An 18,398-nucleotide genomic window follows, 5' to 3' on the forward strand; every position below is an offset into this window, starting at 1 on the left:
ATCAAATTCTTCCCAAAAGATGGAGATGAATCTTTGATCAACCATTTCTATTAGAATGATATTGTAGTATTTACCCATAACGGTCATTCAAGTCACCTAATGCATAGTTCAGAATATCATTATTGAAAACTATTACTCAGGGGAAAAAAAAGGGTCAATATATAAAGGGAACAAAATGATCAAATATCAAACATTGTAGGTAGCCACACATAAATTACATATCACATTTGCATTGTATGTTATGGGCAGCAGTAGTTCTGGATCATTTTAGACCTGTGACATGCAAAGTGTCCATTTTATGTTAGTTTGAGCTTCACTTGGTTTCAAGAATACTATAATATTCTCTACTTAACAAGGCCAACCACGTGAAGGTGGAAGCTCAACTGGCCTCACCTCCTTCCCTCTAAAATCAATCTAAAGTACCTATTATCATCTAATTACATACTTCATTCATTCATTCATCCATTTATGAACTATAACATTCAATCAATACAATCACATAACATTCATTAATATGATATAAAATTCATTAATACACAATACTAATCAAGACTTCATCAACACATAACAATATTCATTAACATAAAATAAAAATATGTATTAATACACATCATTCATACATAATTACTTTAAAAAAAATTATTTCATTATCCAACAAGGTTTATCAAAGAAAAATTTTAAAACATCATTTCTTTTTTTTGTTTTTATGAGCTCTCTTAAGAAAAGCGCTCATAGGAGCATCCATGTCTGCATCATTCTCCTCCTCTTCTGGCACGTGTAATGTCAAATTAATATCGCTCCTCTTTGGAGGAGTAGGAGGTTGCTGCACTAAAGGGGGCTCTATTGTGCAAGAACAAGTGAATGGGATAAATTGGCATACTCTTTTTCTTTTTCTAACTGTTACAATTTTGTAATTAAGTACAAGTACGACATAAAATGCATTTTTCTTAGCTAAAAATGCAACATCATATACATTAACATTTTCATCTACCACCATTTCACCATGTTGAACACTTCGAACATGGTCCACTCATTCAGTATGATGTTCAACATGCTCTGAAATATTCAAAAATAGGATACACGTCAAATTCCAATTGAAGATGTTAAATTGTATTCATAATTGCATAATTAATTTCCAATAGAAAATTAATACCTCCACCACTATAATGGACATCATGGCCTTTGTCACGAGCAGGTTCTATGGTAGGATATGAAGGCTACAGCAAAATTTTATGCACATTGTTATGTAGTCAATTTACATTTAAAACCAATACCAAAAAAGAATCTTCTCAACTATTTAATTTTATTTACTTTTCATCTGACTAATTTACCTGTGAGATATCATTTGGTGCACTAGATTCTTTGGCAAGGCTTATAGATTCTTCGCATAGGCATGGAACCACAACTTGATAGCCTTCCTTCAAGGCAATTTTTCTATCTTCATCTGTGACCTCCACATTGAAATTTGTGCCCTATATTTTTTGCTTGATAACATTAGTTTTCCATGTATGGTTTCATTAAACAAAACTATTTGCAAAATTATATTAAAAAATATGAAATTTTATTGCTCTACTTACAAGTCAAGACTGGAGATTCATATAGCCAACAGAGCCAAGTTTGTGTTGACCAACCTTTTGTACTCTCGCTTTTGTAGCCACGGATGTGTCCTGCAATTTATGAACAATTTCAAACATCTTAGATTATATATTTACAAATATCAATAATTAGTGCATGATTACAATGTACTTAATACTATAATGACATACCTCTTTTTGCCCTGTGCTGCTTCATTATCTCTATCTTCACATAGCCTTTTCTCCTTTGCATCTTCTATTATTCCATTCCACTCCATTAGTGGAGTCATAGGAGGATGGTCGTACTTTGGGTTATCCTTAAGAGCCCTTCTATATTGATCCCTCACAGTCTTTATATGCTTTGCTACTCTTTTCAGAAGTAGGTTAGTGTCAAAAATGTTTTTCCCAAATTTCTCCTCAATAGATGCAATCAACTGATTTTTTAATTCCACAGCTTGTAAATTCCACCTTTTTAAAAACAAATAGATTGTTAGATCAATAACTTTAATATTTTACAATAAATAGAAGAAAAGAAAAATTATGTAGCAATAATATGAAACTACCTAGCTTTTACATATGGTGGGTCAAAATAGTCTCAATGTCATATGAAAAAGATGTTCAAAGGAAGCGTTATTACTTACAAAAACATTAAGGATTTATCAGTCCAAAATGAGTAATGTAAAAGTAAACTAAATTTACACTTTAAATAATAACAAATTTAAAGCACCTGGAAGCTTTCATTCTTTTAATGCAAACATAGTTTTCTTATTGAGAAATAATGTCCCTTCATATGAACCAGTACTAATCATACGAACTGCACTAGGAAATGAATTAGCTTTAGTAGTATTGCTCTCTGTTGGTCTATCAATTGAAACATCATGACAATTTTAGTACTACTCTCTATTGGTCTACCTCCCTACCTATGTCTATATCTCTCTATGTGTGGGTATATATATATGTATGTATGTATGTATGCATGCATGGTGTGTGTATGCATGTTTCTGTGTGCATGCAGGCTTCTGTAGACATCATTTAAGCACTGATATGCTACTTCATTGTTCATCAACTTGTAGAAATACATTACAAAATATAGCACATTACAAAATATAGAAAAACAATGTTTTACTAGTTCTAGCGGGCATAGAAATTGATGTTTGCATGGTCCTTGTCACCGATAATGTAGCAAACAATACTAGATTGCTAACCGAAGGAGGATTCTACACTTCATCATGAGCTGAAGAATAGAATATTGTTAGCAAATCCATTTGCAATGGATAAATATTAAATGGGATACTAGTGAGAAACGTCCACAAAAAAAAAAGGTAAGTGTTACTTACACAAAGGTTGTGCATGACAACCCTCACCATGTTCACCATGTGATGTCACAACTAGCACATATGTCTATGCAAGAACACATAAAATTAGAGATCATGATCCATAAGATACTATAAAATATTAATATCTATTGAACTTCTATTACTGCTTTAGTCGAATAACTGCTTACCTTCGAAGATTGGATTCTATGGTCCAATTCTATTCTTAGTGGCTCTTTCTCCTCACTTCTATAACCCTTGATGATAATGTTAACAAGTTCATCAGTGTATCTTTGTAGATATGATGCCCATATTTCACAAAGACTAAGGGCAATGTCATGTAGATATGATGCCCGTATTTCAGATTGCATTTGATCAATGATCATTGTAGCTTTTTCCTATTAGTTGTTACATCAAATATCTATATACTTTCATCAAAATAACTCCAAAGACATAAAGAAAAGAATATAATAATATGACACTTGTTTCTATATTAACATTAAAATTTATAATAATTAATGTTTACCTCTATTGAATGTTAGAGTAAATAATTAATTTACTAATTATTTATTCTATTTACTTAAGCTTACTTAGGTAAATGCATTTATTAATTAGTTGTAGTCTAGGAGTTTTTTATAAGTTGTTGACAGTACAAGAGTTTGTTCTCTCCCAAGTCATACTTATCCTCTCACATTGTTCAAGGAATTTCCACCTTATGTGGATGTATGCTTAGTTGTCACACTTATATCCTAGTGTCTTCTAACTTATTTTAGGAGTTTCCTTGAGGCCTTTATAAGCGGTCTCTCCCTCATTGTATTTTCATGGCATTCTCATTGTAAATACATATTTTCTTGTGTTTGCATATTTTCTGTCTCATTTTCATTTAGGGTTTTTCCCTTGCTACACCCTCTTCCTTCCTTGGCTTCCCTTTGATAGGTTTTCACATGCAGGTGATTTTGGGTGTCTTCAGAGTTGGATTTTATCAACTCCAACATGGTATCAAAGCCTCCCTACTGTTGCTTCATTAAAAGATTTTTGAAGCCATGATTTGAAGTCACAAACCCTAGTTTGTTTGTGTATTTTTCATCAAATTAGGGGATCAAAAATTTTTTAGAGCACTTTCAGCCCAAATGGACACCACCATTGGATTCAAAAGGTGGCTTTTAGCTAGGATCCATTTAAAATTTGTTGATTTTGGAGATAAGGCTTCGGGAGGCAAAAATATTTAGTTTACGGGGCTTTCGTATGGTCATACGAATGATTTTCATTCAAAAAAAAAGAAAATCACCACTGGGCAGCCACCTACACACCACTGTGGTGTAGCCACCACGCTGCTCGTAGTGGCCATAGCTGGCAGTGCTATCGTAATAGAACTACGGCCTGGTCGTCGCCCCCACGCCACCCTGGTGTCGCCCCTCCTGTACCTCTACCCTGTCCACAACCTCCTAGTGCCGCTCCCTCTAGACCTTTGTCGACTACGCAACTCAGCCCACCACTCGCACTTTTCTCCAGCCCCAAACATGTGTCTCTACTATAGGTTGGTCCAGCTCAGCCCGTCGTTAGCTCCTAGTCAGCAGCATAGTCAACAGCCTAAGAACATGTAAGCAATTTTTGCCAATTGGCATCCCATGGGGGTGACACATGGCACGTGCACCATGTGGCCACTGCCACATCACCTGCCACATCAGCTTTACCACATGGCTACCACATAGACCTACTACATGGCATGCCACATGGCCTCTTTTTGCTGCGATGACTGCTTGGCCATCAAATTTTTGCTTTTGGATTGCTGACATCAACATTACATCATCACACCTTGCTTGCACATCTCCTAGGTCCTTTTTGACCTACCTTCAATTTTTTGGCCATAACTTGAGCATACAAACGTATTTGTCAAATCCAAAAGAAGCACCAGAAAACTAGTTCTAAGACAGAGACATTGGTGCTATTATTTTCAAGTTTTGATACCTTTTTGTTGCCCATTTTTTAGTTAAAGTCTAAAGTTTTGTTTTTGACTTTGGCAAGCTTATCTTTTGCATCCCATGTCAATTTTTTGAAAATTTTATATTTTTGGAAAGCTAGTTTTGTCACCTTTTCAGAAATGTGGTTTTTTTTCTTAGTTTTTTGTCCATACTCTTTCTATCATATTTTTGAACTTTTTTCTATATGGTGGATATCTTAAGTGTTTTAGGCTCAAGGATCATTTTCTTGGCATGGTTTCCTTTGTTTTGGGTTGTACTTTGTTTTTTTGTAGCTTGTTTTCAGTTTTGATCACTGTAGCTATCATTTTGAAGTGCTTTTATGTATCACACTAAGATAAAGTCCCACTTTTACATTTTGAGGTCATGAATGTTGTTTTTGAGTCAGTTATACATACACTATTTTTATAAAGCACCAGAGGGGGGATAGTTGTTTGTTGTTTTAGGCATTCTCCCTTTGTCAAGTGAGTGTCCCTTCCATGACATTATCCATATGTAGAATCAGTGTGACCGTGTCTTTATAGGTGTTTGTACCTCTTCCTCTCTCATCGTTCTTGGTTCATCTGAAGGAGACTTTGGTCCATCTTCTCAGTTTCCTATCATCACACCCCATCTGCATTAAGGGGGGGGGTTATGTTGTTGTTCTAATGCATCCGTGGTTCGGTGGTTCGATAGTGTGGACTATGTATTCAATGGTTGATCCTATATACAAGGCGATTGTAGTGGCTAGCTACCTATGCATTTCAGTGAAGATGGATCATCTACCATATAGACATGCTCGGTCCTACCTTCTTCTTCCATGGAGGTTTTATAGATCAATAGTTTTTTTTTATGGCAAATTTTGCAGCTTCTTCATGCTTTAGTGATGCTCTACATGATCACTCATTGTTCCTGTTTTAGGGGACATTTTCCCAGTTGGAGGCTTCTTCAGTTCTTCACTATGTTTTTACCTCTTTTTGGGGGGAGGGTTTTTCCCACATGGTTTTCTCTCTTTCCCCATTTTGAGAGGTTGCATCTTTTGCATTGTTCATGGGTACCTAACATGGACTCATTGCCGAGACCCATTCTGCATTCATATTAGTTTTGTGAGCTTAAGGAATTTCCCCAAGTTGCACTTAAGGGGGGTTGTTAGAGTAAATAATTAATTTACTAATTATTTATTCTATTTACTTAAGCTTACTTAGGTAAATGCATTGATTAATTAGATGTAGTCTAGGAGATTGTTATAAGTTGTTGACAATATAGGAGTTTGTTCTTTCCTAAGTCATACTTATCCTCTCACATTGTTCGAGGACTTTCCACCTTATGTGGATGTATGCTTAGTTGTCACACTTATCTCCTAGCATCTTCTAGCTTGTTCTAGGAGATTCCTTGAGGCCTTTATAAGAAGTCTCTCCCTCATTATATTTTCATGGCATTCTCATTGTAAATACATATTTTCTTGTGTTTACATATTTTCTTTCTCATGTCCATTTAGGGTTTTTCCCTTGCTCCACGCTCTTCCTTCCTTGGGTTCCCTTTGACAAGTTTTTGCATGCAGGTGATCTTGGGCATCTTTGGAGTTGGATTTTATCAACTCCAACATTGAAGGTGTTAGAGATGGTACATGCATATCACCTTGTGAAAAAAATTAGTAAGTCTTAGAAATCAGCAGCAAAATTAAAGTAATAGACTTACCAAAAAAATGCAACACCCATCCAAAAAATGCCGCACTCTTAGAGTGGTGTAGGATATTTGTGGAGTTTTCTGCTTGTATAAGATTCCCAAGCTTCACCATTCATGGATTTTGTTATCTTTTCATTGCTAAAACTCAGTTGTTTCTAAGATTTTAATGCATTCACCTTCAAGTACACAATCAAAGTTCTTAAAAGTTGTATCATAAGTTCAGTTCCTTCTGAGGGATTCCTTCTAAATTCTTATGCATGGAGATGTGTATTCATGTAAAAAGATAAAGATATTGTTAAGAAGTAGGAGGCATTGAGAAAGACTGTATGGATAAGTAATGCCTTCATTTTCCCAATCCAAACATTGTTACAGAAACTGATCTGTATGAAAAGTGGCAAATTTGGAGAGGATCCATTTCAAAAACTTCAAGAATCGATTCAGCTCACCATAAAATACCCAATATCTACCATTAAATTTTGGGTTTCCCAATTCAAGCATGCTTATTGAAAGGCGTTATATTATTGACATAGGGCTCCCAAATTGCCAAGTCTGCAAAAATATTTAGGAGTCTACAACATAAGAATTCATGCTCAAGATGTTAAATTTTGGAATACCCAATTCAAGCACACTTATTGAAAGGTGTTACATTATTGACATAGCGCTCTCAAATTTCCAAGTCTACAAAATATTTAGGGGTCTGCAATATAAGAATTCATCCTCAAGATGTTAATGTTTATACTTCACTTTGATAGCCTCTCTTTAGTTTTTATCAACATAAACTAAGGTAGCAAGAGTCTAAACCATGAATAGTTCATGACAAATAAGAGTTTTTGCAAGAGATATTGGGAAGTTTTGGATCTCTACAAGTTGTGTTTCACTGTCCCCATCTCTTGTTGCATGAAAAAAAAATCTCCAGGGTTGCATCATTGGCCTCTCATATGGCCCAAGATCAAACCTCAAAAAAACATTTTGTCTCATTGGAAATCCATGTGACAATTACAATGCAATATATCTCAGATCATATTAAATCCTCTAGCTATCGTTAGTTTGGCTTAAAATTAAGCATTGCCTAAATATGAAAAATCAGGTACTGGTAAAACCTAAGATTAATTGTTTACATTTAGCCTACAATAATTCTCATTGAAAATGTCAGTTTCTTGTAGTAAAACTGATCTTCCTTACCTCCTTAACCATTTTGAAGTATTTGGAAGTAAGAGATATACTGATGAAGAGTTTGTTTGCTTTCATTTTTCTTTGATTAAGACCACTAATGTTTGGTAACTTATGTCTAATCTCTATCTATTGGATGAGGGAAAATTCAATATGATATAGATGGTGGAAAGAAGTTGATGAAAGATCAAGTAATACTACCCTTAAGGCAAAACGGGGAAATATTGAAAAGAGAATCTTCCAAGGCTCTATCTACACCTACATAATATAACCTACATAATATAATGGGTAGAAAGATACCATAACAACTAAGTTACATATGCACAACTTAACTACCAATCAAGACATCTTTGATCAATGTCCTTGTTTTTGTATTCATTCTAAGTTACTCTTTGGTCCAAACTAGTTATAGGTGAGTAAATTGCTCCATTTGTAGGGTTATCAAAAAGAGTTATAAAAGTGAATTAAAGATGCATTTAATGTCTCTGTCAGAAGGTGTTGTGATGATTATGCAATAAGGATAACAGCGTCCAGCCTCACAGCTAGTGAGCTAAGTTCCCATGAAGACACTAAGAACTCACACCCATGTGACTTAACTACCATTTGCTACCCAATTTTTCTTATAAAATAAAATTAGGGGCAATAAATGTTCATCATCAGTACAACTATACATCTAAACTTTTAGGGCTGCAACAAGGCACTGAGTAGTAGAAACGTATGTGATAGGACATAAGTCAAGATTATTACTAATACTGAGTTGGCTGCATTTTGAACTCTTACAAATTTTGAAAGGTGTTCTTCCTCTTATATTGACAACAATTTGAGTTACAAACATGCGATAATATCAAGCACACACTATAAATTTTATTTATCTTTTACAAAATTGTTCTATTAATTATTACTTATGCACTGAACTGCTACATTACAAGGTATAGAATTCTGAATCCATTCCCTATATTTATTTCCATTTCTATAAATTGACACAATCAGAACAAAAATGTCCAGCTAACAATCTATGCATTGCAATGTCATTAAATATTTTGAATCTTTGAAAAGGCCTGGGTCAACATACCTATTTTAGAAAATAACCCTTCAATATCTTTAACAGATCTCTCCAAATTAGAGAGAGGTGTGTGGGCCTGCTTGGTCATAGTGTTTCTGCTCACCATACAATATCCCAAATGTAAGTCTCATCTAAGAATATCATGTAAACTACATCTACTAAATAACACTAGATGAATACAAACCTGCTTTGTTATGGTTTGATATTATGTATTCTCTTTCTTTAATTGAAAATTTTGCCTGTTTGTAATCTTCCTTTAAAGCTGATATTGTTTTCTTGGATTGTTGAAGAATTTTTTGTACACTTTTAGATATAGTTCAAAAAGGGGATCTTCCAAAATGAAGTTACTACACGGTGACACACAATCCTCCCTTAATTTATGACCATTCAATTATTAGAAAACTCAAATAATAAATGTCTTCTAATGACATTAAAAAACACAAACTATATAAAACTGGCTTTTAGCATTACAATAACTATCTTGAGCTCCAATAGATCATACACCTCTACCGTAGGTGGAAATTGTCATAAATTGCTGCAAATCAATTTTTATGCAAGAAAAAATAAAGATGGATCAGTATATATCATCTAAAACATCATTTAGAATGATTCTATACTTGCAGAGCTGAGTAAAATGTGATTTATAACAATGAGAAAGAAACAATCCTATCTTTGTCTCGATGATAAAGTAATATTTTTGTAAGTCAGATTACCTAATCGATGCAACTAAACAATTCATTTTGTTGGAAGCTTCCAAAGAATTTAAACAAAAAGGAGAGCATAATAGTTGAATATAACTATCCTACAATGCTGTCATTCTGTCACTATCACTCTTATTCCAATGGTTCATGCCTCCTTCAAGAAATCTCTTAGGATAAATATGAAGATCTCAATAACCTCAAAGCCATGGAACTTAGAAACCATCTGAATAGTTTTGATCACATTCACATTATCCATGAGAGATAGAGCACATGACTTCATAAAAACTAAATAATAAATCAATACAAGATTTGAGGATTGTACTTCTACAACTGTTAGGAAGTAGTTTATATATGTAAAAGAGAGGGACTTCCAAAAATTGTCACTGATCAAAAATTAGAAAATCATAACAACTTTCTACACAACTACTCTCCACACATCATTGTCAGTACCAGAACACAAGATTTGAAGAAAATATTTAGTATTAAATCTTATTCATCTATTCTACAATTCTTATTCTTTTAAGAAATTGCTCATAGTGGACATATGTCTCCAAGAAAAGTGCAAATGAAATTTAACAAACAAGAACAGTAATTGTAAATATGATACCTTTTATTTGAAAAAGAAGTAAATATCCCCAAGGAAATACCAAATTCAAACTCATGCTCAGGTTGCATGTGTCAACATTCCCCATCCACCTTAGTCACAAGGCTAACTAACTTATCAAGAGTGTGTATCCCACACATGTAATTGGTAGAAATGTTACAACCGCTCACTGCAGTAGAATAAGAGATCAAATTAATTTTTCGCCGACAACTTTCTACTTTTACTCATTTTTGACGATTGAAGGATATTCAAAACACCTACTTTTCTCCCCAATCCACAAAGTTCACCTTCCCTTATCAATAAAATATATCCCCATGCTTTTACTTATTTGATATTAATCACATCATATTATCCATAGTCTAGCCTTTCCAGGGATGCAATCTTGCAACAACTCATTGTTTTGCAATCTTCCTGCCTTCATGTTCTGTATGGACTAATTTAACACTCGCATTGGATAGATACAACTTGATTTAAATGAAACAAAGAAAAATGAGCAAGAACTTGATAATGTGAATGAAGTCTTAAGGGATGACAGAGACAAAGAAAAGAAATTCAAGCATGAATTCAAATTGAGCACTAAAACGCTTTATGAGCAGCTAAAAAGGTAAAACCCAGTTGGAGATAAGCAAGGATTGCATTATGATCAAGGAGAGTGTTCTAAGAAAACAAATTTTAAAGCATAATAGATTGAGAAACCTAATGGGATGCCTAAAAATTAGACCAATGGATAGAAATTCAATGGCAAATGTTTTACATGCAACAAGCTTGATCATAGGACAAAGGAATGCCAAAGCAATTCAAATTCTATACCCTTTTCTAGATATTGTTCACAAGCTAATAATATGGACATAGATCTAGAGAATGTAGATAAGATCTAGACCAGAGGTGAGACCTAATAGGAATGGAGGAAACCACACATGCTGCAAATATAACAACTTTGGACACATTGCAATAAATTGCAGGTTGAGGACTAATCCGAACAATCAAAGGTATGTAAATTAGAATGTCGTTTATTACAAATGCAATATTTTTGGACATATTGCTAAGAATTATAGAGATAGAGGTAATGACACACGAATAAATGGTTTAGTTAAGAAGAGCAATGCAAATAGTGATGATAGAGGAAAGAAAATAAATAAAATACAAATTGTTCAATGCAAAAAGTTCTTGCTTGTTAAAGAGACCTTTAGTTGTAACATGGAGGTTCTTTTTAGATTTCATTGACAATATGCATCAATCACATTAAATATTACTGCCAACATGTTATCAGTGTATTTGTTATGATTACTATGATTTTTCTATCTTGTTTTCTTCATCAATCAACAAAATTCTTCTCTTTCATGTCATTTTCTTAGTATTTGATGCTAAAGCAATACAATTATCTACAAGGTCTTGAAAGATTGGAGAACAATAGAGTCCACCATAACAATGTTTGAAGGTATATTTGGGCTATTATATTAATGTACTTGACTTTGAACTTTATTGAAATTTGATATTTTGTTTGTAGATTATAGGTTTTTGATTGGACTATTAAATAGTTTATAATAGAGTTTTGGATTACAAAACTCTTTTTTTCTACCTAGTTCTATTTATCATCTTTCTTCTTTTGCAATAGATAAGTTTATCTTCATCTAATTATTTTCATAGGATATGTTTCTAATAGATTTCCAAAAATAAAGATCCTTACTATTATTCCAAAAAAAGAATGGAACACAAAACAAAGAATATTAGGCCAATATTACACATTCATAAATACTCAACCAAAACAATTACTTTATGTGAATTAATGTTGGGCTAAAAAAATTGATCTTTTACCTTGGCAAGAAGATAGTGTGGTTGAATCTAAATTCGTCTGACAATCTCAACCAATGCAGAGCTCACCTTACTATTTATGTCTAGACTTTCACAAGCACCTGTTACAATTAGTTTTAGCATGTCTACAAATAAATAATCATGCTTCTTGCAACAATGCCTAGGTACAATGTAATGAGGGGGTCAATTCTATGAAAGAAAATGTGATAATACACATTTTTATGTGTATAAATATACAAAGGAATAATGCAATGGAAAACATATATACCAAGTTTAGTATGAAAACTTGAACTCAGCTGAAACTTGCAGTACAAAAATTTGATAGCGACTTTATGATGCCTACTAGATCTATTCAAACTTGATAGTATTTACTAAGTTTCATCACCTGCTATAGTATAGGAGCATGCCATGATCTCTTTGCAACTCCCAGCTATGTGGTTGCAAAATTAGCCACCTCTCAGATGCCATAATGGACAATCTAGATAAGATGAATAAAGAGATGCAACAAATTAGAATGAGGCATGAAAATACAGTCATCATTGGCCATAACTTCCAAAAAAATTATGTTATAGACAAAAATTAATTTTAACTTTACCTCTTCTAGACTATGGATTCTCATAGCAATTATGTACTGCTCCTAGACAAAAAAAATTATCATCACATAAACTACTCATTGAATTACAAATTGCTGATATCTCAAACCACCAAAGGTCCAAATGTTCTATGCTATGATAGCTAACATAAATCTTCTGATTTGAAGTCCAAGAAATAGCCTAGTATACCATTAGTAATAAAAAAATATCTCCATTGGAAGAAAAGAACTAAAAATGGAGATACCATCCATGACAGACTCCACTAGAAAAAGAAGGAAAGAGGAAAAACAAATAATATCATTTAATAGACAGGTGGAAGGAAGAATTACAAAGGTGGTCTTACAAAGAGAAGACAAAATAGCAAGGCCATAAAATTAGAATAAACAAAAAACTATCATCCTTGCTAACACAAAAAAAAAACACATCCCAATGACAATAAATCTTTTAAGAGATTCAACGTCCAATATAGATTCTACAGATCGAAAGAAGCAAAATTCATAGCACACAAATATAATAGAGAAAACTAGTGAATTGAATTCCCTTTGAGAGCCAAAAAGAGATTCAAGAACAACAGTTGCTATTCAAAATGTGAAACAAATGATACAAAATAATCACAAACCTGATTGATCAGACGCAAGCTTCAAACAAAATTCATAGCACCATTATTGATAGGCAAAAACTATCCTGATTAGCTTCTTTTAAGGATATAAACGTCAAGTTCCCAATTATGTTCTTGTTATGGATAGGGGTGAAAATAGTTTAATATGTCAATTTCTGTCATTTATAACATGCTAGTTTAGCATAACTAGCCAGTTAAATCAAGCATGATATAACAAGATATCGCGAGTGCTAGGTTTCAACATTATGGGCTATGTCGGATATGGGTACAGGGCCATAAAATGTGTCCCTCTATTACACACACACATGCACACATATACACACACACACACAAAAGAATATTAGAAACATCTATAGTTGTTGTAGAAATGTTATTAATTGTTATTGGTGTTCTAAATCTTCCAATGTTATTAACACAAAAAAGCCCTCCCACTTTCCATGAACCGTGCTCCAACTTGTTGCATTCAAATGGTGATCAAATGAGCGTAGATCCATAGCAAAAATTTGATTTTTCAAAACTCTCCCTCCACTACTTTCTATAGTGAAAATATAGGTACAGCAGTAAAAATGAGATTCATAACATTGACATAACAAAAAACATTGAATCAATTTGTTTCTAGGTGAAAATAGGTTGAGTTCGTTCACTTTTTAAGTTCTATTTATTTTTTTAGTTTTTTAGGGGGGTCTCATGTACTGTGGATCATCTCCTTTTAAGAGACATTCACCTCAAAATTAGGGTGCATCCCTCAGAATCTCAAGACATCCCAAAGTGCATCAACTATCAATAACCAAGAAAATGGGATATCAATATATAACATGTGTGGTTATTCTTAAGGCCTACATTCACACCTCAGTTACGTATGTATATTTCCTCTTAAATATTTTGCATTAGGAATTATGCTAACTCGAGTGGCACAGGATTCAATAAAGTTGAAAATTAACAAAGGCGATATTCTGAATGATTATGGAAATTTTTTAGGGGTAATGTTAAAGATGAAAGTGGGGGACATACAACAATAGAGCTATAATTCTCAACACCAAACCTAATAAACAAGAAATCAAGGGAATTCACACCTTAATTCCATAGGCCACAAGATTAAAGCATTTGTATTGTCAAATTTCTTTTGTTTCTCAGATGCATGACCCATAGGTCGAAGTGGTGAAGTCAACAACAATCCAGGGTGTGCCCTTGAAGCAAATTTCTAGTAAAGCCTCTGCAAGAACCAACCAAATTAAATAAAATAGATGATGTCTTTTATGTAATTACATCTAAGTGAAAAATATATATAAAGCTGTGTGTTTATTGAAATCATTAAATTTAGACAAGGATTTGAAATATCCTTCAACTTCATGTCATTTTAGAATCTACAAGGTTGTCCCATTTTAGATGCTCCATTAAAAAAATGCCACTTTGTGTTTGATAAACTCACCTTGAGATTTGCAAAAGAAATTGTAGTGATGTCTCTATTTGACCCAAGTTCAATTCTGGGAAGTGATACACTAGTCAAATCAGAAGCCTTAGATCCAAGATGCTTAACACAATTACCATTTACTCTAGCAAACCAACTTTCCCCTACAGATAGTTTAAAGAGCTCCTGAACAAACACACCTAAAATAGCATTAATCAAAAAGCTCATAAATATAATTTGTTTGAGAGACATTTAATGAAAAAATAATATATAGTGAAAGATCCAAATATGCAGGAATCATCTAAAAGTGTTAGCATTGACTCCATCACATGCAACTATTGCACAATTTTGTGATGCATTAGTGTTTACACAACAAAGAGAACCAACATCCATATGCATTGAGAATGTCCAATCTTTAATGCATGCAGAGTTTTGTGTTGGCCCATTAGGCTATTACCATTATCTGACCCCATCTAAGCTAAAGTTGTCATGGTAACAAGCACTTTAAAATGAAGTACAAGTGAGGTGTATATTTTAATCTAGTTTTGCAATCTAAAAACCAAAATAAAAATAAAATACCAATGCACAAGAAATCAGAAGAAATGACAATTTTTTAGACCAAAATCCTCATCAAAGAACGTACACTATTTTTTTATCAAAATTATAGTAGCTACTACCCACATCACAAAATATTGTGCACTACAAACAAAAATTTCTCAAATCTATATCTTGGTTTGCCTGACCAACCCAGAGAACTCAGAGCATTTCATGATCAAGGTACAAATTTTAAGCTGATTTTCCTAGTCAATTTAATTCATGAAATGTCAGGAAGAAGTAAACTGAAAGGTAAAACCCAGTGTGATTCAACACTGTAGAAATTTATGAGAGCATATGCAATAGGTCACTTGCCATTAAACAATATGCTTAGACAAATTATTAAAATGTTGAAAGAGTGAAACTCAGAGGTCTAAAAACATCAAACATAATTCATGAAATGTCAGGAAGAAGTAAACTGAAAGATAAACCCCAATGTGATTTAGCACCGCAAAAATTTCTAAGAGCATATGCAATAGGTCACTTGCCATTAAACAGTTTGCTTAGACAAATTATTAGAATAGGAAGTCCAAAAACATCAAACATGTTAACCAATGCTAATGAAGTGTGACAAACAACATGCATAGAATGAAGCCCATGAAAGTAATACTCAATGAAGAAGTGTTAACAATATATAATACCCAAAAAGCTAAAGCTAGTTGAATATCAAGAACAAACCACCAACTAGGACTAACATCACCACACAACTATCAATAGTGATCAAAAAATACAGAAGCTTAATAAAGTATGTGAATTTAGTACACTAGCTGGCTAAAGAATTGAGAAGATGATAACAAATCTCTTTGTTATTAGTTTCAGGCCATATCAAAAAATCCTCCCCAATTTGTGCTCCTACAATAGTAACTCCAAGTCTTCGGAAAACTTTAATATATATAATGCTGAGCATTATTGCTGAAAATTATTAATCAAAAAGGTTGAGATAAATGAAAAATCTATATATAAAAAAGAAACCCATTGAAACACAAATTTGTTACTTTCAATGCTTTAGTTTCCTTTTCAACTAAAAGCTAATGCAATTTGAAATAGAATTATAAGAGAAACTCCCATGACATATAATCAATTAATAATTTATAATTGTTAAAATTCAATCTCCAATAAAAGCATGATTTGTGCATATAAACAAAGATAGGAAGAAAGTAAAGAAATTACCACTTCCAGATGTATAACTTAACACTGTATGCAAGTATGATTGTTTTGGATCTTTCAAAAGAGATGATCTAGTAAACCCCTATAAATCGAAGAGAACTACATTAACTGCCTCCAAAACTTCAGCTAAATAACATCCAATATCTTTTGATGCTAACTCTAATTTAGAAGAGCTTCCATCTTTTAGAAAAACCTCTAGTGCAAAATAAACTTTAGAAAAGCAATGCTTTAGTAATCAATGAAGCCTTTCTTTAACTCGTAGCTACTTACCACTGGGAAAACCCTTGACTCTATCTCGACAACAATTACAGCTCCCGTACATGTGACGAAACTTTATTTAATTTGCAGTGCTTGATAGTGGAAGAGCAAAATCAAGCCACTTCTTTGCAGAGCTTGACAGAGCTAGATCTTTAGGCTAGATTTGCAGAGCTTGACAGTGGAAGAGAAAAATCAAGCCACTTCTTTGCATGTATAGGTCTATCTTCTTTTGTGTGCATGAAAAACTCCAACAAAATGCAAATGATCCCTCGCATTCAAAAAACAACAAACATGAAATGTTTCTTTTTTTAACATATAAGCCTCGTGTTGGTGAAAATTTTGACCAACACGAGGCTTAGATGTAAAAAAAAATATTTTTGCCTTCTACATTCTAACCAACCTAAACTTTTTTAGTTGATGGTAAAAAATTTTGGTAGAAAAATGAGGTCAAATGTAGTAGTGCACCACCCTAGGCAAAAGGTCGGTATCCTCAAAACCTTGGCCTTGAGAGTGCATAGGATCTGTGACAATGATAACCTTGACCAAGAACTTCAACATCTTGGTAAAGTTTTCAAGTGGAATGGATATTCAAGTAGACAAATTGCTAAAGCCTTCCATTTCACCAAATCTCTCCATCTTTCACCACCCAGCAATGCTCCCTCTATCCTTGAGACCACCCTATTTTTGTCCATCCTGTATGTTGCAAGGATTTTCCACAAGATCTCTAACCTTCTTAACAAAAAGGGCATCAGAGTGGCATTCAAGCCCATTTCCACTCGAAGGCATTGTATCCCTCTCGCTAAGGACCACAGGGATGCCCTTACTGTGTTTGGGGTCTATAAAGTCACGCACTCTTGTGGAACCCCTTACATTGGAGAAACAGGTCGCTAATTCAACACTAGAATCAAAGAGCATCCTACTGACATCAAACATGAATGGATTCCTATGTGAGCACTTGCTAAGCATTCTTCCTCAACCAAGCATCGCATATTCTTAGAGGAAACCCAAATTGTGTATAGAGAGGACAATTTCTTCAAGTGCAAGCTCAAAGAGACCATAGAAATCAATGGCAACCCCTCTAACCTCAATTGAGATGAAGGTCAGAACTTGAGCACATCCTGGCTTCCATTATTATCTACCCTTTGCAGAAACAACCCTATGTTATGACTATCTTTTTGTACCTTGCTCCTTCTCTTTGGTTTCTCTTCCCCTTTTGAGCTCCTCCTTGGTTCTCTTCCCATCCTTTTGATTTTTCTTCCCCTTTCAGGCTTCTCCTTGATTCTCTTCCCTCCAACCCCCCCCCCCCCCCCCCCCCCCTGCCCCCCCCCCCCCCCCCCACCTCTTCCTCATGCCTTGTCCTCCGCCCCCCCCCCCCGGCCATCTTTTAAATCCCTTCTTCCCCTCATCTTCTTACCCCTGGTTGAGGCCCTCACTCCATTTTCTCTAATTTAGTCTTGCGGTTCTTACCCCCTTCTCTCTCTTTATGTTTTTCAGGTCATCTCCCTACACTTTATTTTCTTTTCATATTTTTTAGGGGTCATCTCGGCCATCTCTCTTCTCTCCCTTATTAATTTTGTATTTTTCTCATTTTCTTGTTCATTATTTACTATTATTGAGGTTATCTTTTTTCTTATCTATCTATCTATCTATATATAATTATTATAAATATTATTTTTATTATTATTAGCTCTTGTGCATCCACACACACAGATATATATATATATTTTTCTCTTTTTAGTTATCCCTATTCATTTTCTCTTATGTATTTATTCCCTTATTATTTTTGTATTTTTCTTTTTTTCTTATTCATTATTTACTATTACTATTGAGGTTACCTTTTTTTTATATATATGTTATTATTATCAATATTATTATTAT

At 33.7% G+C, this 18,398-nt stretch overlaps 1 pseudogene; it reads right to left on the reverse strand.

Moving 5' to 3' along the window:
* Window positions 1-12,262: 12,262 nt before the first annotated feature.
* Window positions 12,263-16,584, reverse strand: LOC149537578 (uncharacterized; annotated as a pseudogene).
* Window positions 16,585-18,398: the final 1,814 nt, after the last annotated feature.

Source organism: Cupressus sempervirens, chromosome 9 (assembly GCF_028749045.1).
Source record: "Cupressus sempervirens isolate cs-2001-9-10 chromosome 9, ASM2874904v1, whole genome shotgun sequence".
Lineage (NCBI taxonomy): Eukaryota > Viridiplantae > Streptophyta > Pinopsida > Cupressales > Cupressaceae > Cupressus > Cupressus sempervirens.